The sequence below is a fragment of the Sinocyclocheilus rhinocerous genome, unplaced genomic scaffold (assembly GCF_001515625.1).
Source record: "Sinocyclocheilus rhinocerous isolate Xijiao unplaced genomic scaffold, SAMN03320098_v1.1 scaffold90, whole genome shotgun sequence".
In the NCBI taxonomy this organism is placed as follows: domain Eukaryota; kingdom Metazoa; phylum Chordata; class Actinopteri; order Cypriniformes; family Cyprinidae; genus Sinocyclocheilus; species Sinocyclocheilus rhinocerous.
In genome coordinates this window covers 1,761,634-1,787,278 of record NW_015657969.1, presented here as the reverse complement: position 1 = coordinate 1,787,278, position 25,645 = coordinate 1,761,634, and the positions used below count along the sequence as shown (strand labels likewise).

Genomic DNA, 25,645 nt, shown 5'->3' with positions numbered 1-25,645 from the left:
ATTCAGTTATAATCTGATATGAAGCAAAATTATTACTATTCTAAAACAGCACAAAGCCTGATTTATTTTGTAAATACAAAAAAACCCACAAAAATTCTCATTTAAATGTTTGAATTTAGGCATCACTACATTATATTGTACATTATGAAAAACTGATATTTTGAGATTTGAATCGCTTGAATAATACATTAATACTCGCATAGATATGAGAATTGTGCACGACAAACAGCAGCCTAACTAAATATCTAAAGTATGAAATAAAGTTTCTGCCCATCGATATTTAGCGCTGATGATCACAGCACATTTAAAACTTGCAGCTTATTAAAAACAAGCCATTCATGAAAAAAGTCATGAAAACTAACCAAATGGGTAAAGAATAAATCAATCTTTATTTTACTAGACTCTCTATACGCAAGTCTCACTCGCAGATTTAGTTACGATCTGATACGAGGCTTTAATTTGTGTGTGCTGTTAGGATAGCGGTCTGTCGCTGAGCCCGAACGAGGAGCAGAAACAAACAATGAACAACCATAATCTGGGGCTTGAATCGCAGGTCACCGGGGGGCTGCTTGCGCTGCCTCCCAGTAAGTGTTGTGATGTCAGCTCCTTTACACACTCGCCATCCATCTTACTGAAGCAATGGAGTCCACTGCGAAAAAAGAGAGAGGGAGAGAAAAACAATGGCTGAACGTATGTTTAGGAAAATAAATGAAATCTAAGGGTAAAGTACTCCTCCCCAGATGCGAAATTTTTGACACCGAAACGGGAAACAAATGACGTAGGGGCCCCGCTAGGCCACAGCAAGACAGCTGGGGGAACAAATGTCCTCTGATCTAAATGCCCTCTGGTTTTAAGCGTCTAACCTACGAGCACTACGCCAGGGCCAGCTAGCTGCTGGAGAAAGGCTAACACAAGCCATTATGCTCCTCTGCTCTTTACCTGCGCAATAGAGACGAGAGAGAAGACAATGGAGCTCATCTTCTGCTATCCACAGAGCACCTGAAGCAGAGCATGTCTTATTCCTTGCCCGAGGCCTTCCACCCCGTACAGGCTCGGATCACACCAAACAGTTCATCTTTAAAGCACGTCGCATGGAGACGCCACAGTCATACTGATACCCAGGCTAAAGGTGCGTGGCTCCAGCATGCCTTTCTATCCCAGCATGCAAAGCTCAGAAAGATAAAGGCTCTTAGATGAATACCCAGCAGCTACCTACGTTATAAATAATGTCTGAGACCCATATAAATACATTGTTAGCCATATCTGAAAATAGGGGTTTTCTGAAACAAATCGACAAAATAAAATGCAATTGCATCCACAATTTTTTCCCCTAACATTTTATAAACCTTAATGTCTATTTTAAATTATTCAACCTAAAAAAAAGCTTATTTTGGTAAATAGTTTTTCCTAACCACTATTTAAAGTGTCTAATTCTACAGACATTTCCGTTAAACCTAAAACACAATGCAAAATACATGTAACTCAGCTGTAAAAAATAAATAAATACAGATTCCTTCATATTAATACTGAATTAAGTTTTTTGGAGTGCAACCTAAAAAAAATACAAAAATATTTGTGCTACTTTTGGTAAATATTTTTCCCTAAACCCTTAACCCTAACTATTAAGCCACTACTAAAAGCATCTAATTTAAATTATTCAACCTGAAAAGAAAAAAAAATTACAAAAACAAAGACTCCATTCAAACTCCAATTAAACTTCGTTTTGTAGATAATTCCACATTTTGTGTCCTATTTTTGGTAAACATTTTTTTTTTTTTCATTTTCTTACTACCCTTAAACCCTAAATATTTAACCATTAATTAAAGCACCCATTTTAAATAATTAATTCCAGGCTTATTTGTGCTATTTTTTAGAAAATATTTTCTGAATATAATTTGAGATATTTAACAGTAAAGTATGAAAATTCTCCTCTGTAAATATTAATAAAACGGCATTCCAAATATAACCAACAGCAATGACCTCACATATATATTTGCATATTAAATTCCGTTTGATCATCATTCTTACATCTGTTTGCATATCAAATTGTGATTGGTCTTTCTTGCATCTACCATCTGTAGCTGCCTTTACACTATAAAGATGGTGTAATGTTGTGTGATGATTTTTGCCCGACATGAAATAAAAGGCCGAAATAAAAAACCTAAGCCTCCTCAAACTTTAACACTCTACTTTTGCTGCCATACAAGCACTGTTATGAATCTAGTTATGAATAAACATCTTGAATTGAATAATACAATGACTTGCATTGATTCTAAAGGTATGAAGCAGTGCAGCACTGTTCATTGTGTTCTATCATTTCAAAACTCTTTGATTCCGCCTCTGCCTCTTGAATCATTTCCTCTCAGTTCTGTCTCTGGCCTCCCAGTCTTCAAAACAGTCTCCTCTCCCACAACCATCATAAATTAAAGACCAGCACTGGTCTTCACAGCAGCTGATGTAATTAAGCATGCCTTCTTCACACTTCTCCTACAAGGTTCCTCTTTGTTCTCCAACAGAGCATCTAAGCTTCGCTTTTAGTCATGAGCCATCTAAATGGGAGTGAATCTTATCCTTCATAAATGCTGTGACAAGCTCACCTTATTTTAACTATGTAAGATATGATAATATGAACCCTCTGTCAAAGGAGCATCATGCGGTTGCAGTTGTACTGAGTTTCATTTAGGATTTTTTCTCTTCTAGCCACTTCTTGTGCATAACACTACTCATAAATCAGATTTTTTTTGTTTCACACATACAAAATATCACTTCAAGGAGGATTTTCAAGAATAAAAATAGAAATGCTGTGTTAGTGCACTACCAGTGTTTTCAGGAAAAGGAAAAACTTAAATATGATTTCTCAATGATGGAGGAAACATAGCAGACTAAAAAAATGGCTAAGACTAAAAATATTATTTGTAAAGTATATCAATAAAATACACTGATAATAACAATAATAATAATAATAATACCACAAAAGTGTGATTCTTTTTTGTAAACAAAACTTTACATATAATTAAAAATATTTAAAAAGTGTAACTGTCTGAACATTTAACTTTTCTGCCCAATTAAATTTTTTTTCCCCTCTTTTCCTAATCTGTTATATATGGGGTAGTCCTGTTTTATTTAATAATCTGAGCTATTTGTGACCCTGGACCACAAAACCAGTCTAAAGTGTCAATTTTTCAAAATAAATAAGATTTATTGAATAAATAAGCTTTCCATTGATGTACGGTTTGTTAGGATAGGACAATATTTGGCCGAGATACAACTATTTGAAAATCTGGAATCTGAGGGTGCAAAAAAATCTAAATATTAAGAAAATCGCCTTTAAAGTTGTCCAAATTAAGTTCTTAGCAATGCATATTACTAATCAAAAATTACGTTTTGATATATTTACGGCATGAAATTTACAAAATATCTTCATGAACGTGATCTTTACTTAATATCCTACTGATTTTTGCCATAAAAAAAATCTATAATTTTGACCCATACAATGTTTTTTTGGCTATTGCTACAAATATACCCCAGATAAAAAATAAAAATATGTTGCAAAAAAATGTTAGGGCAAGTGAAAATATCAGCAAGGCGACTCAAAAAACTCGACCACTGAGCCTGCAGAAGAAAAAAAATGCATACATTTATATGGAAACACTGAACTTGTGATTTAAAAAATTTAATAATACATTAACCATATTTATACAAGGTATGTGTGATCTGTTGTTCTGTCTGGATTTGCTGCATTGCATTCTGAAAGTGATTGTCTTGTTAAAGGCTGGCCCTAAAGCACTTCTAATTTCCACGGTCTACCTATGCCTCCTATTGGCCTGTTTCATTCAGTCACCCTACACTGCATGCTGAGCGCAATCTAAAAGAGCAGAAAGACAGCGAGAAACAGAGGTGGTTGAGGGTGGGGGCAAGAGGAGGGAGATGAGGTTAAGAGAGAAAGAGAGATAGAATGATATCTTATGAATGTTGACCACTGTCTCCTTACATAAATCTGCACATTAAGTACAATAAATGAGGCTTTTGCCGCTGAGGCTTGGAGAATAGAGTCTGATTCAGTAATGTCATTTAAAAGCATTCACATCAGAGGAGATGGCGGACCCAGATTAGGGAGCCCCAGTTATCATCAGGCTTGGTGTGTCGCACACAGTCCAGTGAATGATAGCTCCCAAACACAGCAAAACATGAGACAAGTCACACTTAGGTTTTAAATTACCCTCACATCAGCGTTTGTCTATTTGAAACTGAAATTTCTACATGCCTTACGATTAAAAGAAACAAAAAGAGATGCAAAACTGTTCACTATTAAATATATATAGTTACACAATATGTATGAATAAACATGGATAAATAAGTGTTAACAGTACACAAGTGGGGAAATGGCTCTAAGCTTGATTAGAAAAAAAACTGACCCTTCAACTGAATTTAATCCTAATCTTGATTTTAAACTTTGTGTTACTTCTACTGATCCCTTTCATACTGATGAAATAAACACAGTATTTTGTCAATCCATTTGTATTGTGAAGTCTGTCCCTGTTTATTGTCACTTTGATAACAGAATAAACCCCAAAAAAAAAAAAAGAAAAATACAAAATCATAAAAATATATATACAGAAATTAATATATAATAATATACAAATATGTAATTAATATTACAAAAAAGCACAACTGTTTTCAACCTGATAATAAGAAAATAAGTCAAATCAGCATATTAGAATTATTTTTGAAGGATCATGTGGCACTGAAGACTGAAGTAATGACTGCTGACAATTCAGCTTTACCATCACAATTACATTTTAAAATATATTAAAATAGAAAACGGGTATATTAAATAATATAATATCTTCAAATATTACTGTATTTTGATCATGCAGCCTTGCTGAGCATTAGAGAATTCTTTCAAAACCATTAAATAAAATCTTACCAACCAAATTTTGAATGGTAGAAAAATGTTTTAAACGGCTTTATTTTTAAAACAGTTGTGATGCTAATTCTGTTTGTATCTAATATTATTTTGTTGATATATACACCTGAAATGTATGTACTGGCTTCATAAAAAAAAATTTTAAAAAACATGGTCATACAAGCCACATTTTGTTTAAATATAAATAAAAAAGTGAGGCAGTACCTCTCAAAATAAAAAGACAGCTATTAGATCTTTTAATTTTATTTAATTTTAATTCTAAAATCCGGTAAGGTTCTGATCATTTTCCACACTGATGACAGGAACCAGACTTTCAGCTTTTATTTTATGCTTTTGTTCAATCCAAAAGCTCCAGATGGAATATGTGCATTTTATGTAGTAAAAGATACAAGACTATTCTAAGCTTCATACATGACCTGTGAGGACACTACATCAATGTGAAATCACCAAACGCACGTGCATTCAGCATTAGGGCCAAAACACCATGCATTAGTATAGTAATAAATATTGATGCACGCTAAGAATGACAGCATAAATGTGTGGAATCAGAGGGATTAGAATGTTTGAAGAAATGAAGCATGTAATGACGCTAGATTCACCTCCATTATTTTCAGCCTGCCACAATTCCTCCATTACTTCACTTAAGAGGCCACATCAAAGATGCAGCTGACGCCTTTGAAGCATGTATCGGAAACTGAACTCTCAATGGCCCCATTTTACAAAGCTTGACTCCGGGATCCCACCAAGTTCCAAGAAGCATATGACCCTCCCATTAGGCAGAATACAAAAAAAAGGGTCAGGCACCATTTTTGCATTTACAATGCAAGAAACTTTTTTGAAATTCCCACACAAACCCCCGCACATTTCCATTGATAATGAGTAAAGCGTTTGTGACTCTTTTGCATGGGCGATAATTAATGTCCCTCTTTTCAAAGGTGGTTCATTTTAAATACTCATGTCTGCTAAATCCCTCTTTCTGCACTGAACTGCTCCTTTTTTTCCCAGTAATCCTGCTATTGTTGAACCTGAACAGAAGGTGAGAGCCAACGAAGCACTGAAGCGGCAAGAGACAAAAAAAAAAATTTGGGGAATCCGAGTCATCAGAAATCAAGACAGTGATCTATGTGACTGATTCGATTCCCTTTTGACACTCGGGCACAGTGGCTCTTCGCTCAGCAACTCAAGCTCGGACCATATACAGCGTGTACCATCCAAACCAAACTAAAACGAAGAGGTTGATAAGCTAAAGTGTATTGGATTTGCTAAGAGTTAGTCGATTGTTTCTGGCCCCTGGGTGGTGGTTTATGGTAATGTTAGTATCAATACAAACAAAGGCCATACAGCTGTACAAAGCACATCAAGGAAATGAAAGACAAGGCTGCCTCTGTCAGTGCAGTGTACAATAAAAGAGGGATTTAAAGGCAGGCCGACTGATCACTGGGGAGCAACAAAATGAATGAACTGTAGAAATGCTCCGAGTTGATCCTTTTCACTAGCGGTTTAGGGACTAGCTAATGGTCGGGACAGAAAATATATAACCCAGACACGTTCGGGCATCACAAAGGTCAGGAAAGGGTGAAACCGAGCAGACAGAATGATAGGGATCCTGTCATAAAACGCCATTATTGAGAGAATAAGTGATGAATTTCTGTAAGCCATTAGATAAAACATTTCTGATTAGGAAGCAGTCGTCAGCCATCAGGTGAGAAATTTATATAGGGGTCAAATCTGAAGTGCAATCAATACGCTGTTTGAATTATTTAATGACAATTAAATGAAAGACAGGGGGCTTCAAGGTGAGAACAACCACTAATTTATGAAAGATATGTTGCGGATTAAAAAAATTTAAGTATAAATACATCACACATTTACTGGAGATGCTCAGTGATTGATTACCTTTTTTTTAGTTTTAGCTTGTTTTGTGGTAAAAATCATTTATAAACAAAAAAAAAACTTTGAAAGATATTAAATTTAGCATCACACTGTACATTAATTATGAAATTGAAAATAAACATCCTTGTGTTGACATTACAGTATTAAATTCTTAAGACCGGTCTGGTGAAGAAACACAAAGAGATTGAGCACTTGATCTGTATGAAGGGTTTATGACAAATCTCTATTATCCACAATAAACCCTTTCTTTTGTCCATTTCAAAATGTCCTCATTATTAAAATCTGGCAAAATAAAAATAGTATTTATGCCGATGGCTTAAATTGTATTGAAATTAAGATACTTACAATAACTAAGAGCTTAAAAACCCTCAAGTGCTCAATAAAAGCTCCTTAGAATTGCAAAGAATGGTGTTTTACTATATTACTATTTTTCTACTTCCCTATATTACTTAATCTTGTTTCAATTCATCTCCTCCTCTCTCATTACGCCTCTTTCTATAGTTTGTCTCTCAAATTATACGCAAATTACATCTAAAAGCTATAAAAAATGTCGTCCAAAATGGTTTTTAAGATTGAATCGTGAATTTCAAGGACCTATGAACGCAAGCTGCCATTATGGTCCAATTCACAGCTTATTTCCCCGATATACATCTCTTGACCTGTATTCAAAATTCATAGTTCCACAAGTGACAAGAGCATGTCTCGGACATCTGAGAAGTAAAGGCTTATTCCTGACCCGGTCTCCATGGCAACCCAGTGCTGACTAGTAGCTGGCAGGTGTTGACACTAAGGAGAAATGTAGGTCTGGCTGTCTTTGTTGAGCATTATATGTTTACATGTTTACATGAGACACAAATGAACAGAAAAAATCAGGTTGTGCTTTAAGGGTAATATACAAAATATATACTATTTGCGGTGGCAAATATTTGAAATAAATGCCATGTCATTAAATTGTTGTTTCCAATTAAAACATATAATAAAATACTAATTGTTACTATACTGATATTGGTGCGTGTGCAAGTCTATGCAGCCAGGAGCAGTCAGTCACATTGGCTCCCAGGAGGTGCCAGTGAGCCGGGGTACACTTACACACACAGACACATATATACACCTCCCCAAGGCCCCCAAGGTGAGAGTGACCACCGGGCCCCCGTCTACCCTTTGAGTCAAATCAGGGTTTTCCAAAAGACTCCGACTGTTTAAGAATGGCACAGGCGTGTGGAGAAGCGGGAAGAAATTTGGAAATGGCAGTTCAGAAACAATCAAGGTGCATTTCAAACGGATTAGGCTGGGAGGTTCTGGGCACGAGTTAGATGCTATCTCAACTTTCCAACTGAAAGTCATCACACAGCCAGGAAAAATCAATCACGTCTCCTCCAGGATGAGAAAAGTAATATGAAAAACAAGTGCAATGGCTGCCATCTGCGCAACACAAAACTGTTCTGCTCCGAAATGAATTGCCATAGTTATTTCCTTCCTCTGCTTCCTGCTTTTTATTTGTGTTCCCCGTCAGCCTGTTCTCCTTTCTCAGTTGTACTTTTTGTAGTTGTGTACAAAAAAAAAACTGTTCCACTGTGAAAATTTGGTAGCTACTGTTAGCAGGCTTAATATTAAGCAAGTTAATCTAATTGTTACTTATAGACAACAAAGAAACAACAAAAGATGACAGACAAACATAATTTCTACTGGGTGGAAAACAACTTTAAATAGCAAAATGACTGAACAAACGTAGGCACTTGTATTGCTTTTGATCTTTGTACATAATATTCTTTTTTTTTAATTAAGACTTTTATTCTATACTACTTATTTTTATACATTAAATTGATCAAAAGATAAAGATATTTATAATGTTGCAAACGATATTTCAGATAAATGCTGTTTCTTTTTAACTTTCTATTCAAAGAATTCTGAAAAAAATCTTGTATTGAGATGAGTGTAAAGCACTTTATGGATATACGCATTTTTTATATGTCTATAGAAATTAATCGTCTATCAAAGAATATTGAAAAAATAACCGTTAACCGTTTCCACAAAAATGTAAGCAGCACACCTCTTTTCGACATTGATAAAAAATGTCAGCATATGACATTGTGATTTCTGAAGCATAATGTGACACTGAAGACTGGAGTAATGACTTCTGAAAATTCAGCGTTGCCATCACAGAAATAAATTATATTTTAAAATATATTATATCTGAAAACGTTTCTATCAAATTCTAATACTTTTTCACAATATTACCGTTTTGTATTACTGTATTTTTGATCAAAAGAATGCAGCCTTGGTGAGCATGAAAGACTGACTCAAGTTTTTAATGGTATTATACAATACAGATATTCCTTCGCATCACCACATCATTGCACGTGATTCAAAACAATGTTTCTTGCACTGAAAATTACTTGGTAGCAACTTTTCCATGCGCTTCCTTTCCATCTTAAACCTGACAGCATCTTTAAACATGGATTTCAGTGTTAGCGGGCCGGTTTGGGCGCTTTGGGTTATCCACTCCAACTCATGGACATGACCTGAGTGGGAGAGGAAGAGATTATGGCAGAATGAGCGAAGGAGAGGGCGCTCGGGGCCTGAGCTCCCTCACATGAAGCTTTCATTACATGAAGGGCGATCCGCAGAGAAACCTGATTCACCATGGGACTGTGTTCCTGCACCAGAAAGCCAGTGCTCCTGTCAACCTCCATACCGGTATCTCTTACTGTAGATGGATGGAGAGAAAGAAAAAGAGAACCTAACAATCCTTGTCAGAGCCAAATACTGTCTTTAGCCCATGTACAGATTTGAAATAATTGCAGTTGTCATTAATGCCAAGAATCAGGCAGTGGCCTGCAATGGTGGAGCCTGGGCAGATGCTAACGAATCATGTGAAGCCATGCATACTTGACATTTATTACATAAAACAATAAGCAGCAAAAAACCTCTTGCTGCATAATTACACCATTTAGACATGATCGGGATCAGATGTAATGAAAGAGACCTGCAGGAAAAAAGAAATTAGTTGCCATCTGCTTTCCTGGAGGGCCTGCCACCACCCTGGAGAGACATCACGGATAATGTGAGACTTTAGGAGCTCTGCTTTAACTGGGGAATGACACTAATTCTGCCCAATGTTTATCTCCCCTCACTGAGCAGGACTCATAAAGATTTCATGTTACTCAAATGAGCCCTACAGTTTTCGCTCTGATCGTGCTATAGATAGATGTGCTATAGACATAGATGTGCAGCAGGCATTACACAATCATACCGCATACGTTTTATAGACTTATGGAAAGCTTAGTTTAACACCACTGTGGTATTTCAACTTAAATATTTATTAGGTTAAACTAAGTTTTCAAGTAACTAAGTATCAACAATTCCCATAAATCAGATAATTATGTGAATTTTACTATATAGGATTTAGTAATACTACTACTACTACTACTAATAATAATAATAATAATAATAATAATATACTATGAATTTCACATTATATTTATAGAATTATTATTATTATTGTTATTGTTGTTATTTCATCATTTAGGTCACTTTACTTTATAATAGTTTTCAACTTTTTTTATTGTATTCACAGCTTATCCAACTTTTTCTTCCAAAACTGAAAAATGTAATTAAAATGTCAAATATCATTACCATCACACAGAAACAATATTCAAAATCATCATCTTCACACACACTGCACCAAAATCAAGAAGGTTGATCAAGGCCATGATCAGATGCTTATTCCAGGCCATACATGATAAATGTTTTAACATCTATTTCTATTTAAGAAGACAATATTAGTTGTGGGCTAATTATTTATTATTTATTAATTACTATCAACATGGTAATAATATCATATGCTATATTAATCTCATATGTCAATAACACACACATAATATAAAATGTTATATATATAAATTATGACACAAATTATGACACTGGATAACAATTTAAATCATGTTAAACAGATCATGCAAGTCTTTTTGATTAAAAAAACAACATACTACTAACAAAGGTACTAATTATAACATTGTTCTTGTGTACTTTGCTTGTATAACATGCATGCTATTTTTAAAGGACAGGTCTGATATGGGTTTTGTGCAGTTTTCTGCAGCCAAGAGCAGCAAAGGCATATATAAGGCATTATTTTGATGCGCTCCTGGCTACAGAGAATTAGAAAATATCAGACTGTCATTGTGATTTGATACTAGGATGAAAAATGTCAAAAGTGGAGATGACAAATCAGCCCAGTGAGGAGAAGTGGCTCTCAGACAGGCGATGTCATTTGTCATGATTGCCATTTGACTGCACTCCCAGTCCCCCTCCTCCACCGGTCTTTCTGCCTACAGATGAATGATACATTGATAGCCATTAATTCTAAATTATCCAAATTTGCCTAACTGCATCTAGCATGCGTGTGGAAATCAAATTTATCAATGCTTTCCTTTTCCTTTCTCCATTTTTCCTCCCCTCCGCTCTCCTCTTCTTTGCCTTCCGCGAAGCCTGAACCTTTCGGAAAGTATCGATCGGCTGCAGCAGAAGTAAAACAAGTTGACATTCATTTAGAGGTACTAGTGAGAATATACTACAATGCCACGAATGACGTAAGGCTTCAATGGCACACGGTGTAGTCATATGAAAACAATGTAGTCTAGACTACAATACCTCTTGTTGAGCTACTTTGTCAAATCAACAATCAGGACCATGTATGTTTTTGGTACTATTGAAGGGTGTATGAAAAGAGAGTTTGGTTATAAAAGAAAATAATAGCCGATTTCAAAGAAAACTCAGATTTAACCAAATAACTTTCAAAGAAACAATGGCTTTCAATGGCCTTCCTCTTAGGAATATCAAGACTTAGACTGATATCAATCTTGTTAATAGAACAACGGACGTTCAGATTGTATCAGACAGTGCGGTATTAAACCAATTCACAATTATTCCAATATGAAAAATCCTGAGAAACATACATGATTTGGTCTGTCAGGAGATGTTCCTGAGAATATGATATTATTGCTCCAATGAGGCCTGATAGAGGTTTGGTTCCACTAAAAAAGGTCTACATGTCCTGAGAAAACCTCTCATAGCAGAAAACCCCACAGTGACAACCAAATTTCATCAACAAATCTGACTCATTAAAGTAGTTTGATTGACAGATGTTATGATTCATAACATTTGCCCTAGTTCCATGACTGAAAGCTGTAAACCAAGCAGCCGACTACGCCGGGCTAAACTAATGAGTGGATCTCTGAAGACCTTGCACTAGATCATCTTACAGCAGCTTGAGAAGTCTTTTTCCAGACCAAAAATGGGTTTTGTTGCTTAGTTTATTTTGATTCAATTAAAATTAGTGAAAATTCAAAAGTTTTATTCAAACACACTTACTGTATGGAATAAATTTAAATGTGTAAAATCAAGTACTTACAATTCATTTGCATTCAAACTACATACATTTTGATTACTTTTTTTTTTTTTTAGGCAATGCAGACTAACAGAGACACACTGAATTTTAAATCAAAAATCATTTGTCTGAGTAGTTTAATTTAATACTTAATACAATATCCAAAGAAAATATTTTTTATTTAGTATGATGGAAAAACTATTCACTCCCTTTTATTTGCATTTAACATGAATTGCGGAGAAAGAAAAGGTCTGACGGTCATCTAAACTATATCACTTGCTAACAAAATGCTGATAAGAAACATAATTCACCATAACTAATCAATTCATTTTATCTGAAATAAACACAGCTCTGCACTTTACATGAAATTCAAACCCGAGCACTCAAAACACCCACATTTGCAGCTTATCAGCCCAATCAAATGCAAACATCCGGGCAAGAGCAGACATTTTTTCCTTAAGTAATTGTCAGTCTTTTAATGGAGTCCACGAATGTCAGTTGCCAATATGTTATAGCATTAAATGCAGCAGGAAGGATCCAGAAAGGTGGGCTATTCAGCAGAACACAACGCATTGTTAAACAGTCTCAATTATGCCAAATAGCCAGGTTTAGACACATATTTGCATTGTGTAATATCTACAATCAATGCAGACATGAAAGTCAACTCGGCCTTTGACTCGGCCTCATAGGGTGAAACTCACAGTAAGTGAAAACCACTAGCGCTTTTCATAAAAAGTACAGTGAGTTCCATTTGTCAGTGGCACGGTTCAAATATTTTGACATACTTTATGATAATAGCTGCACAAACCTGCTAACAAATCACCAATCATGTGCAAACAGAAAAAAAGGAAAAATGCACCGGTTGGATGTTTTATTTTAATGTTGTGCTTTAAATTCGTTCCACTGCCAAAAAGATCACACTGATGCATTACTGTATCGTTGTCAGAAAATGACAGTCAAGTGCCACGGTGCGTTAACTTTAGCACAAGGCCTTTAAGACATTTACACAAAACATGGTACAAAAAATTCCACCCACAGAAGAAGAATACTGTATATAAAAGTCCACAAAGCATTTGGAGTGAAGGTGAGAGATGCTCAAAGTGCAGGTCAGGTGACATGATAAACAGAGAACTGAACATGTACTCAAATCTCTAACTCTCTTTTAGGCACTCTTTGCTCATGGCATAGACTGCAAGGAGATTATATAACATAGCATAACTACACACCACATTAAGGATTCAGGTAGAAACCCCTAAAGGCAAAAGCTCACTCTAAAAAGATTTTTTAATACACATTTATGTGGATATGAATTCAAAATTTGCTGGCCTACAAAACACACTTTGAGACAAAAGCTAAAAAAGTTCAAATGAAACATTGGTCATTCAGTCGCATAGACTAATTAATAAGTCAGATTGTGAATTATAAACCATCTTTGATTTGACATTGTACTCAAAAAAAACTTTTCTTTTGACATTTTTGATAGCTTATAGCGATCATAAATCACATTAATTATAAATCAGAGACTGTTTTGACACACATGGAGAAAAAAAAGAAACCGCTGTCCAGTTTATGAAAGAAGTCAGCATAAATAAAAAATGTTCTCATGGGCAATCATAAATATGGAGAAGCGAGGTGTGAAAATGAATATCTAGTGACCGCAAAAAAAGAAAGGAAAAAAAATAGGGCACATTGTGCAGGGCAGCTCTCTGCTTGTCTTACTGTGAGTTGTTTGGTTTCTTTTCTTACCTGTCACAGACGCAGATGAGTCAGGCCAGTTCCTCAGAGGATTCTGCTGCTGCTGAAGAAACGCAGGCCATCCACAGAAACCACAATGTGTACACTTCGCTGAAATACATATACATCAGATAATATTTGCGTCAAAACATCCGCGATTTTAACTTTTGTCACAGCACGCAAAACGCACAATGATCGCTGTATAAATTTGCTTGTATTGTATCTTGTACAGCTCTCAATTCTATGAACGTGTATATCTACATACACAAAGCTGTACTCTGAAAAAAAAAAAATGTGATGAAACAAATTTCACTATACTGTACTATAATAATATTAATAATAATCATAATAATAATTAAATAAAAAATATAACAAAAAAACAATACAAAATATACAGCTTGATTATTTTCTGATTGCAAAAGCTTTTAAAGTTAAAAAATAAAAAATAACATATTACAAAACTTAATTAGTTTCTGTTTGGAAAATCTTGTTGAATTTAAAAAAAATATTTGTATTAATAAAATAAAATAAAATAATAATAAAATAAACAAGTATTTCCATATCCCTTTAATTTGTTATATTATATTATATTATATTATATATATAAAAACTGTATATTTTGATAAAATTTTGGATTATTGATTAGAAGGTGCTCCTATAATGTTGAACGTGCTCCTAAATTTTTTAAGTAAAGTAAAGCGAAAAAAAGAAAGAAAAGTAAGCGTAGAGCCCTGTATAATATAAAAATATATAAATAAATAAGATTAAATAAAAAATAAACACAAAACTTGATTAGTTTTTCATTTGAATAGCTTTTAGAGTAGTTAATAAAACAATAAATAAACAAGTATTTTGATATGTAATGATATAATAATGAAATTCAAATATTAATTTAATTTAAAAAAAACATTACATCAGACAATATTTGTGTCAAAACATATGCAAGTTTAACTGGATCATGCACAGCTCGCAGTTCTATGAAGATGTGTGCGTCTACACACAAAAAGTTGTACAATGAAAAAAAAATCTAAAATAATAAAGAAATGGCAGGTACTACAATGAATTAAACGTGAAATTTAAAAATATATATTTTTTTATAGTCTACCACTCTTCATATGCCAAGTTTAAAGTAAAAACAATTTCATACACTTTCATACTATTACTTTTGTAATTAGTTTTTATGCAACTAATACTGTAATTTAAAGTGTTATTGATATTCATTTCACAACCTCTGGCCAGACAGACACATTACACAGAGTTAAAAGTTTCTCTTTAGCTGTACTTTGCTAAACTGCAATGTCAATATATGTCATATGAAAAAGTAGGCCAGGAACTATCAATCTAATCCTCATCACTACTCAATCTGCTGTATATCAATAGTGCATGATTAATTCTTCAGTATTAATCATGTACTTTGTTCATATAAAACAAAGCTTAAGCTCTATTTGCTAAGATATATGACCTTGTGAAAGAGTTAAGACATTACAGCTTGGATTTAAAATGCATCTAAAGATTAAAACTGCTGGTTGACTATTAGAGAGGATTATAGATAAAGGAAAATTATTTTTCATTTTGATGCAAAACTGATTTTGAAGTAAAAAAAAAAAAAAAGGAGCAGGTGGTACATTATATATTTTGATAGCAAATAAGGTTACGCAGAATATGTGTAATATATCGCTCCCCTCCCTTCAATCAGAGCAGTAAAATTAAAGTAATACCTTGCACGAGCAACAAGATTTGTTGTGAATATATGCGTCAGTGCTTCAGGCAATGTGCTACTTCAGAAATACAGCACGACTTTGATCTTTACTCATTGAAATGAAAAAATCCTTTATGACTATCAAGTAATGCCGAGTTCACACTGCACGATTTTAGCCCGATTTTTCAGTCTTACTTCTTTTTTTTTTTCTCTGACTGTGAATCTTGTTTACCAGAACAGGAGTGCGTGTTTACAGGTGAATGGAAATTACTCAAGAGACACCGAGAGGTTTCGGCTCGGCCAAAAAATGCATATTTTCGCCATTCAACTGCTTTGAAATGCAACCAAGGTCACTGTCAAAGTAATCCATTTTAGCATTCACACTACCTGAAGCATGTCAGTCTTTTTTCTCTTTTGAAATCAAAGGTGCACTGGGTACAAGACTACTTGCAACTCTTAATCTCACATATACAGTTTAAATCAAAAGGGTGGGCAATGACCTTTCCCAATAACAGGACACTAAAATATAACAAAAATGCCCTTCTCATTTCTATTATTTGATTAAAGGAATTGTATGATCAATCTATGCATACCAGACCAACTCTAAAGGACTCTTTTAAAGTAAATACTGCCACCCATATAGTGGGGTTCAAATGTCTGAGATTGCATTGAAGATTTGGGAATCAAAATAAAATTTTAAGTAGAAATATTATGACATTAAATGAAAAGAAATGTACATTTCTGCACTAGGTCAATAATAAAATAAGTAAATTTGTAATGTTGATTGTGTGATACAAACACCCAGAAGTTTTTTAAGATTCAAAAACAAAAACAAAAAAGACTTGGGCTTCACTGGAAGCATCTCAAATCATGCTTGAGAACATAATCATCAGGTTTTACACAAGAAACAAACACAATATACTAAGACATTATGAAGATATTACGCTGATAAATGAAGATTTTTTTTCATTATAATTTATATTAAATAAGAAAAATGGAAAACAGAAACAATTTTAGCATCGTTTTTTAAAGCCATAGGAGCCCGCTAGGTGACTGTTCACTGAGAGTAAAAGGTTTTACAATATTTTTATTCAATTACATTAAAATGACCTCAGAGTTTATGATGTTTTTTAAATCTCTCTTTCACACAACATGGAAGAGGTTAATAGTTCAACAGGTTACATTTCTGGTCTCTGCCAATGAATACTTCGTATAGTATTTACTTAGTAAATTGATGTATTTCAATCTTGTGATGACAGTATGTGCAGCTGTAAACGTATCTAATTTGAAGCAAAGCACCAGGATGCGTTTTTATATGGAGATCCTGAGATCTATTTACTTGATTAAATCTGAGCTCCTAATCCTTCATAAGAGACAATGTTGGTCATATTTTTGGCATTTGTCGAAGTCCACTATTGTTGTTTGTTTTATCCACTCAAGCGACATATTACTCTTGCTGGTCAAGTATTTCAGTATTACAATAAAAAATTTTAAAAAATAAAAATCTGCCATTAATTTATTATAGATTGTTTTTAATAATATAATATATGATATAATATAATATAATAGTAAAAAAAACTGTTTCTGATTGGAAAAGCTTTAAAAATATTTTATTAATAATAAAATAAGTAAACAAACAAACAACAATGTATTTTCATATGCCATTAATTTATTATGAATTGTTTTGATATATAGTAATATAATAATAAAATTAATTAATACATTTTTTAAAGTAAAAATAAACAACAACAACACTTTAACAGTTAGAAATTTTAATAACTGAATAATTGAAAAAGCTTTTAAAGTTGTTGATAATATATTTTTTAAAACAAATTTAAAAGTATTTCCATATGTTATTATTTTATTATGAATTGTTTATTATATGTAGTAATATATTTTAATCAAATAAAATAAATTAATGCAAAAAAAGTACAAATAAACAACGTACCTTGAAAAATAACATAACTTGATTAGTTTCTGATTGGAAAAGCATTGTAAACTCGTTAATTCTATAAGGTTAAAGTCTTCAGATGTTCTGGGTGCATTTTAATTTCTATGCTTTTAAAGGGGATGGGCAGATCAGAGTTGTAATCCTCTCTCCTTTGGCCTCAGAGGCCTGTTTGGCTCCATGCATCAACAACAAATGTTGACCTTGTTTTTCAAAACTCAAGGCCTTAAAGGTATATGCAAACAGCAAAATGGACACCTCAAAAGAGGACCGGCTTTTGATGTTGAGGAGCCCTGTTTTCAAAGCAAACGGGAGATACCCATAGGCTCAAATTCCATCAAACAGTTTTTCAAATATGTAGCTTGTAGGTGTTTATAATTAAAAACAAGCGGCATCATGATTAAAACATTGCGGGAGGATCAGAGGCCAGGGAAGACGTAATAAAAAACACAAGAGGGAGGACAGGTGCGTTTAGATTTTCCTCAGACATCTCACACAAAATCAGACGCACACAATCAAACATTCACATCGAGAGACCTAAAATATCCAAAACAATTCATTAAAACGCCCAAATACGAATAGAAAACACACAAAACCCTCAATTTAATTGGTTTCCGCCAGATTCTGTCCAGGTATCACGTGAGTGACACTCTATGGTAATAATGTCAGTCAATTTAAAAGGGTGCCGCTTCAAAGCGAGGAAGGAAACTTGGAAATAGTCCCATCATCGTCTGTCGGCCGGATATTTTGTTTCGCAGAAGTCACACACAGTCAAATGGTCAAGGGCTGTCGTGTTGAGATTAATGAGGAAGCTCTAGGCATTCTGGGAGGTCAATGCAATGGGAGAGATGGGGGTGTGAAAAAGAGCCCTCCAGGACCCCCCAAAAAAACATTCGAACATGCATTCGCTCTAAATGAAAGGACTGATTGGTCTTGAATATGCTCAATCTGACATCGAGTAATTAAGAGAAATTATGTGGTAAGGATTGTTTCCATAATGTCTTCGGGGGCTCTGTAATGAAGCCTGATGTAATCCTAACCGCTTTCAAATGGCCTGTGACAAATAAAGACTGATGTTACGGCATGGCAGTTTGAGTGCATTGAGGACTGTTGTCTCGATGATGTAATCATAGACTGAGGATGCTTTTAATTACTAGTTAAATATTTACATTGGCAATTAAGCTAATTAACATAAACACCATCGGTCACACTTGATGTGCTGACATGCAGTAACTGTTATCACACTCAACAGCGCGATGGCCCTTTCAAGTGACTCATAAACAGGGCTATCGAGAATATAAATAAACCTGAACGTTTCTATCTTTCTTTTCTTCTACTGTCATGTCCAATATGGCATTACAGAGAGAGACCTTCACTAGTCTCTTTAGTGCTGATCTCTCTTGATCCCGATGTGTGGTCTAAATGAAAACTCAAACAGATCCATTCTCTCAAGTTCCCTCACAGATGTGAGGATCAATACAGGGACATGTGGGTATCGATCAGCGTAAATGGTAGCAACACTCACAAATTTGCCAAAACAAGACCTTTTTTTCCAGAGGTCCGAGGCCAGCGCCACATGTGCTGTAATGTTTTTACGATGTCTATGGATTTTATTGAGGTAGATTACAAAGAATTATGTTGTTCAACTTACAACCAGGACTCTCAGGATGGCAAACCTTTTGCTGAGCTTATCGGTGCAGCTCTAGGAGGGTGGCTTCTCAGACTGCAATTTAAATGCAGTGTTGCCAAATTTGATATGCAACAGACATATATGACAAAAAATACAGATCTGTTGACCTGATATTTTGAAAAATGTTTTGATATTATTAAAAATTCTGCAAATATTCCTAGTAAATTTAGTATAAGATAGTCTATTGCAAGTTATAATGAAGGCAGTTGATTTTGATGATTATGTAATGAATGCAATCAGCTCAAACACAATAGATGCATACAAAAACATTAAATTATAACAAAAAAAAATGCAATTTAAATGCAGTGTTGCCAAATTTGATATGCAACAGACATAGATACGAGTGTTAAATCCTAATGTCAACAGGCACGCTGACAGCACGGTCTACCACTGTGTTAATAAACACACACTTTCATTTGCGCTCGTCATACCAATGAGGCTCTTGAGATCAGATGGAAATTGCTCTTGTCTTTCACAAAGTCCATCGTGTTTTCTGGAGGGACAAGCCAAGAGGCCAAGATGTGCAGCGGAGTGTGTCAAGTTGTTCAGGGGGGTAGAGAAGTCCCCCAGCTTTATAACGAAGGCGTGCTAAATCATTTAATTGTTCCCTAAAAGCATAAAGTCTAATTAGCATAGACATAATTGCCATGCCTTGCGGCATGGGGCAAGTGACATCTAGGCAAGATGTTAATTGTTGTAATTGCCATTGTAACATTCCTGAATGCATGTTATGCAAATGATGTGCAAAAAAAAAAAGTTAATTCACAGCATTTGGTCATTTTAACGCCTGTGTTAATTGGACATGTGTTTAAGAACGCATGGCAGCACACCAGTGGCTAATATCAAACACCCTCACACAGGGCCTAAAATTAATGCCAAGTGCCAAAAAAAAGAGGAGTAAAAATCAGAATTGGTGAGTATATGAAATGTTGTTACTCGCCAGATGGCCAGTAACTTTTTTTTATTCGTTCTAAAAATGCCTGAGAACACAGTATGGTTTAGAGTGATTTCCAGATCTGACTCCATTGTAATTATATATAATACAAATACATATTTAAAAAATTATATAAAAGAAAGTGTTTGGTAGATTCAGTATTCATCTCATTAATCTTGTATTGATTTACTAGATAAAGAGGCGGCAAAATATCAGATGTAAGATATACTTGGGCAAAAACTAATTATTGCCAATTCCGTTTTAAAATTGGTCCTAGCTGTTAATTATTGATATTCTTTCACACGACAAACCGAAATGATCTCGGATTGTGTTATAAGCTGATATATATCATTAGTAGAAAGTTTGTGTTGAGTAAGCCCATCGATGGAGAAGCACGGGAGCAACACGCATCCATGCTTTGCATTTTATGCAAGACGAAACAATAGATTTTTGCAAATCATTTTAAATACATCAGCAGTCCTTTTACCTGGTTTTCCCAATAGACCCCTAGTGTTGAGTGGAACCATGGTATGTCTTTAGAAATAATGCAAAATCAATGAGCAGAAACAGAGCTATCATCTCCTTAAACGCAAACTGCTATTTCACTGATTTCTAATTAAACTGACAGTGAGTCCAAACAAACGGGCCTCCTCACTGCACGGATAATACAATACTCTTGTCTTGGTTTTAAAGACCAAATAATGTGGGTGACTTCATCGTAACAAAATTATACAATTTCGCTTTCTCAACGCTGAATGAAAACACATCGATCTGTAAACATACTTCTTTGATCGTTCGAAACGCTCAACAAAGCCTAGTGTCTTGAAATAGATATTTGTATGGTAATTCTTCCATTTATCTTTGAGATGCGGTGGGGAGATGAGAAGCCCTCTTCTATTTGCAGTTCCATTAATCTTTTGAAGTCTTAAATGCGTAATCCAATGAAAGACAAAGCTGAAATCCAGAGCCAGTCGTACCGGATTAAATATTTATAGTGGATGCCCTTCTCCGTTCTTACACCAACAACTTCTACGCTTTTTGCTCTTTGCTATGAAGTGAGCTAAGGCGCTTGTGTGCTCGCTGGCCCATAACAGGGAGGACAGAGCAATCAGAAAAGTACCAGAATCAACATGAAATAGCTAACAATTACTGGCATTTTTCCCCCATTTTTACATGGACAGGAGGAAACGAGGAGCGTATAAATCAAGCCATTCTGCTAGGTGGAGGGCGCAGGAAAGTAACTGTGCTGTTAAATGATTATGTACTCATTCTAGTTCTGTCACTTTGTGTTTACACCACTGTCAATGACATGCCAATCAAGACCTTTATAAGACCTAATTCTCACAGAAAAGGCTACTGCTTTTAGGGAGTTTTCGAGTCGTCACCAATGAGTTTTTAAAATCATGTCTGCTTAGATCTCTGCTTAATAGGAGAAACACCAACTTGACCCAAAACTGATGTCACTCTGTAGTCTCTATTCAGTAAACAAAATCAAATTGTTGATTGCACAAACTTAATACAAACTAGTGCAGTCAAGTGATTAAAAAGTTTAACTCAATTAATCACATAATAGGCTGATTAATTCATTGCATGTCAATTTAAAAAAAGATACTTTAAGCTTGAATTGCTCCAATGATGGGGGGGGGAAATGCTTAGAATGTTTAATAAACAAATGATTAATTTGTGTTAATATTTAGATTTTAAAAAAGTGTAATAAAAATATATTAAATAAATAATGAATTAATAAATGAATAAAAAAATTTAAAAAATTATTTAAATAAATTAAAACAAAAACTTAAATGGTAATCAAAAAATTTTATAATTTAAAAAAAATTTATGAAATCAAATAAATACAAATCAAAAAGTAAAAATTTTGCATCTAATTCTAAATTTGTGTTTGTTCAATGTGTTTTTGTTGCAGTAAAAAAAAAAATAATAATAATAATAAATAGATGCAAAAAAGGAGTCTCCTGTGTTGATTTGGCATCTGGCTTTGTTTTCTGGATGCCGGTCCTTGCACTTATAGACCTGCCATAAGGGATTTAAAAGATTCCCTGAATCTGGCTCTTTTCAACAAAGTAAATCCTGGTATTATACTCCTCCAGGCTTTGACTGTTTTACAGCAGCATTTAAATAAGTGAGCATAGGGGAAAATATGTCAAAGGTCTGTAACAGATGTCCAGTGGTCTTTCTGTTCTCCCTTTGGCTAATTTAGCACTATATTGAGCCTTCAAGGGAGGATTGATGGTCCTGAAGGTGTCCCCCCCGACCCCCACCCTAACATGAGCAAGTCTCAGGAGGAAGCAGCTACAACTTCCAACACTTTATTATTGGACAATTTGGAGTCTTCTTTCAGTTGGGTGACATGGCTTAGGAGATGTCACAAACTGCCCAATCAATACTGGAAGCTTAGCTGGCTGAAGTGTCTACCACCGCAGTGGCAGCAGCTGTGGCCGAACACACTGCTGACCTGCTTACGGGATGGTAATTACTTCGGAAGTGCCCAGCTTTTGGCTCTCACTGACCAGAGCGCATTAATGCCGAAAAAAAAAGCACAGGGCCTGAGCAATCAATCCATCCGTGAGCTTGACCACTGCATTTTAAATGATGGGGTCACTGATGATTACAGCTAGACAATGAAACGTGTAAAAATTTAATTACAAAATCTATCCGTCATTCCCTTCGCTTACGGCACATGTGACTGATGCCGAAAACATGCTCACTTGACAACAGTCATTTTTGGTCTCTCAACCAGTCAGTCAATGACGATTTCTGCAAAAGATTTGAGGTTAATATTTGTAAGCGAAACAATTGCTTTGCTGTAACGATTGCACTTGACTGAGATTTGAAAACAAAAATCAAAATCTCCCACCCACAGAATTTCTCTGTGAATCGACGAGCACTAACTCCTGACATTTCTTGGCTTATTTCCTCTGAATGAGGAGCAGGAACAGACAGAAGCTGCGTGTCGGGATGCGGTTGCCTGTGGCTCGATCTACTTGACTTGTGGTGCAACAAAGCGCTCAGCATGTAGGCAATCCAAAGCCCAGTAGCTGGCAAATGTATTGATCCTATGGATTTCCTCCAAAAGTAGTGATAATGATATATCATGGCCAGATTTGGATGAGCAAACTGTTGGAGAAGTGTGAAACCAATTTAAGGACATAAAGACCGTGACTTCCAGTTGCAGTGCTTCAAACAACAAAGGACAAAGGGAGAAAAATCTATGGAGACCTTTAAAGGCCTTTACAAAAGGCTTCATTTGTCTAGAGATGGTTGTTAAATTTCTAACTGACACGTGTATTTTCCAAAAAATTTTAGAACAGTAATCATAAACTTACTACAGAAAGTATGATGGCTGTTAAAAATGGCAATGTAGTTTGAATTGGAACAAACATGATAATGCTATAAAAACACACAAATAGTATATACACATTCAAATTTTGGGGTCAGTAAGATTTTTAGATGTTTTTGAAAGGTCTCTTATGCTCACCAAGACTTCATTTATTTGAGCAAAAATACAGTAAAAACTAAAGATGTATAATATTTGTGGAAATTACAATTTAAAGGGGTCATATGAATGATCTTTAAAATAGCATCATATGACCCCTTTAAAAAAAATTATTTTAATATATTTTAAAATGTGATTTATTTCTGTGATGGCAAAGCTGAATTTTCAGCAGCCAGTACTCCAGTCTAATTTGTAGCTTTTTTCAGGATTTTTTTATTAAGAAATTTTGAAGGGCAACCAAAATACAAAACTTTTGAAAAAAAATGTATATGTCTTCACTTAATCAATTTAATGCACCTCACTGTATAAAAGTATTAATTTCTTTTAAAAATCTCACTGAATGGTAGTGTATACACACAATTTGTAAGCATTTTAGCATTAAGGCAACATGATGCGTGTAAACTAATAAGCATGCTGCAAATGTATATAGATAGTATGTGAATTAAGTTGATATCTTGCTCGCAGGGCAAATTATCACTTTAATTTTATTTAGCTCATTTTCAAACTTTCAAACTGTCAGTTAAGAAAACACAAAAAAATTCTTTACTTCATGACAGTTTAAAGAAATCTGTATAGTTACACAGCAGTTTTCCTGCATACTGCACATGGATTAAAGTTATGGGAGGACAGAAAGACAATTTATGTGTTTTCTATTATATTCTCGGAAATCTGGTCATAATCCTGCATGTTAAATATCAGACACTTTCATTTTTTATCCTGAATCAATGCATCTGTGCTTTAAGCTTCTTAGTATGCTGAAGAATTGGATTTCTGTGAAAACATTACATATACAGGTTTGTATTAAAATCTATCATTTATATTCAATTTTCACCTGATTAAAATGTAACATCTGATTATGGGAACCCTTCGCAATCTTACTGACATGGAAAAACGTTCATTTTAATCTCTGCAACATTCTAATTACTAGGTCAATTCTGACTTTAAGAGAAAAACAAATTATTGGTGCAACGTAAAATTAAAATAGAGAGAAAATTTTACTCTAAATTAAGGTAAAAATATGTGCTTACTACACCACATTCAATTTTTCAATATTAACAAATTAATATTTTAAATTAAAATGTTCAAAAGCAACTGATATTTTTATTTAAAAAATACCTCATGAAGGAGTTTAGGTTTCAATTTAAATCTGATGCACTTTCCTGTAACATGAAACGGTCACTAAATTTACTAACTTTTGCTAATACTCAAATACTATATAATGCTAAATAATATATGCTCATGGATAAACTTGTCTCTTTCTGTTTCGGGCTACACAACCTCTAAATCAGACTTTCCTTTGGAAATAAAATAGGCGGCATTTATGTCAGTTTGCTTCTCCTTGCTCTGGACATGTTGTTTGATGTCAGTTGTAATTTTGCAAGATTTTTTCCCCTCTCTCCCCTTACATGAATTCTGAAAGGAAATTCACAGTCTTTTGTAGTTATGTTTTAAATTCAAACGCTCGCCAGCATACTGAGTGTTCATTTTGGAACTGTGATGGCCAAATCAAGATAACAACATGTCTCTCCAGACAAAATGACCACAGCATGATGCTGCCATCTGAAATTAATTCCGCAGTTGACTCGAGGGGGGATTCAGAAGCAGTGTCTACCACACCTATTGTATTTAGGGTGCCTTATCTTTTACATGCTGTTCTCAATTCACTCTCCCAGCATTTGCTGATGAAAATGTACATCAAGCAAAATATTTTACTTGAGATCCTCTCAGTGCCATTAAGAAAATGGTGGTGCTTAGCTCCTACAAAAAGGTATATTTGTTGGAGCTGTTCTCGGTGGCTGCCTTTGTGCTCCAGAGGCAATTCTGGAGAGGTCAGAATAAAATAATTGTTCCTGCCTATGCAGCCTGACATCCAAGATTTTTGGGAGTAGATTCAAAGCGCACCATTTTGATTGCATGTGTACT

At 34.6% G+C, this 25,645-nt stretch overlaps 1 long non-coding RNA gene across 1 annotated transcript in view; it reads right to left on the bottom strand.

Moving 5' to 3' along the window:
• Positions 1 to 363: 363 nt before the first annotated feature.
• Positions 364 to 25,645, bottom strand: part of LOC107721853 (uncharacterized) — a 42,493-nt gene continuing 17,211 nt past the window's right edge. Inside the window, exons 3-4 of the long non-coding RNA XR_001637743.1 lie at positions 13,953 to 14,051; positions 364 to 649 (exon numbers count right to left, since the gene is read on the bottom strand). This is a non-coding gene — a long non-coding RNA (uncharacterized LOC107721853). The remainder of the gene's footprint in view (positions 650 to 13,952; positions 14,052 to 25,645) is intronic.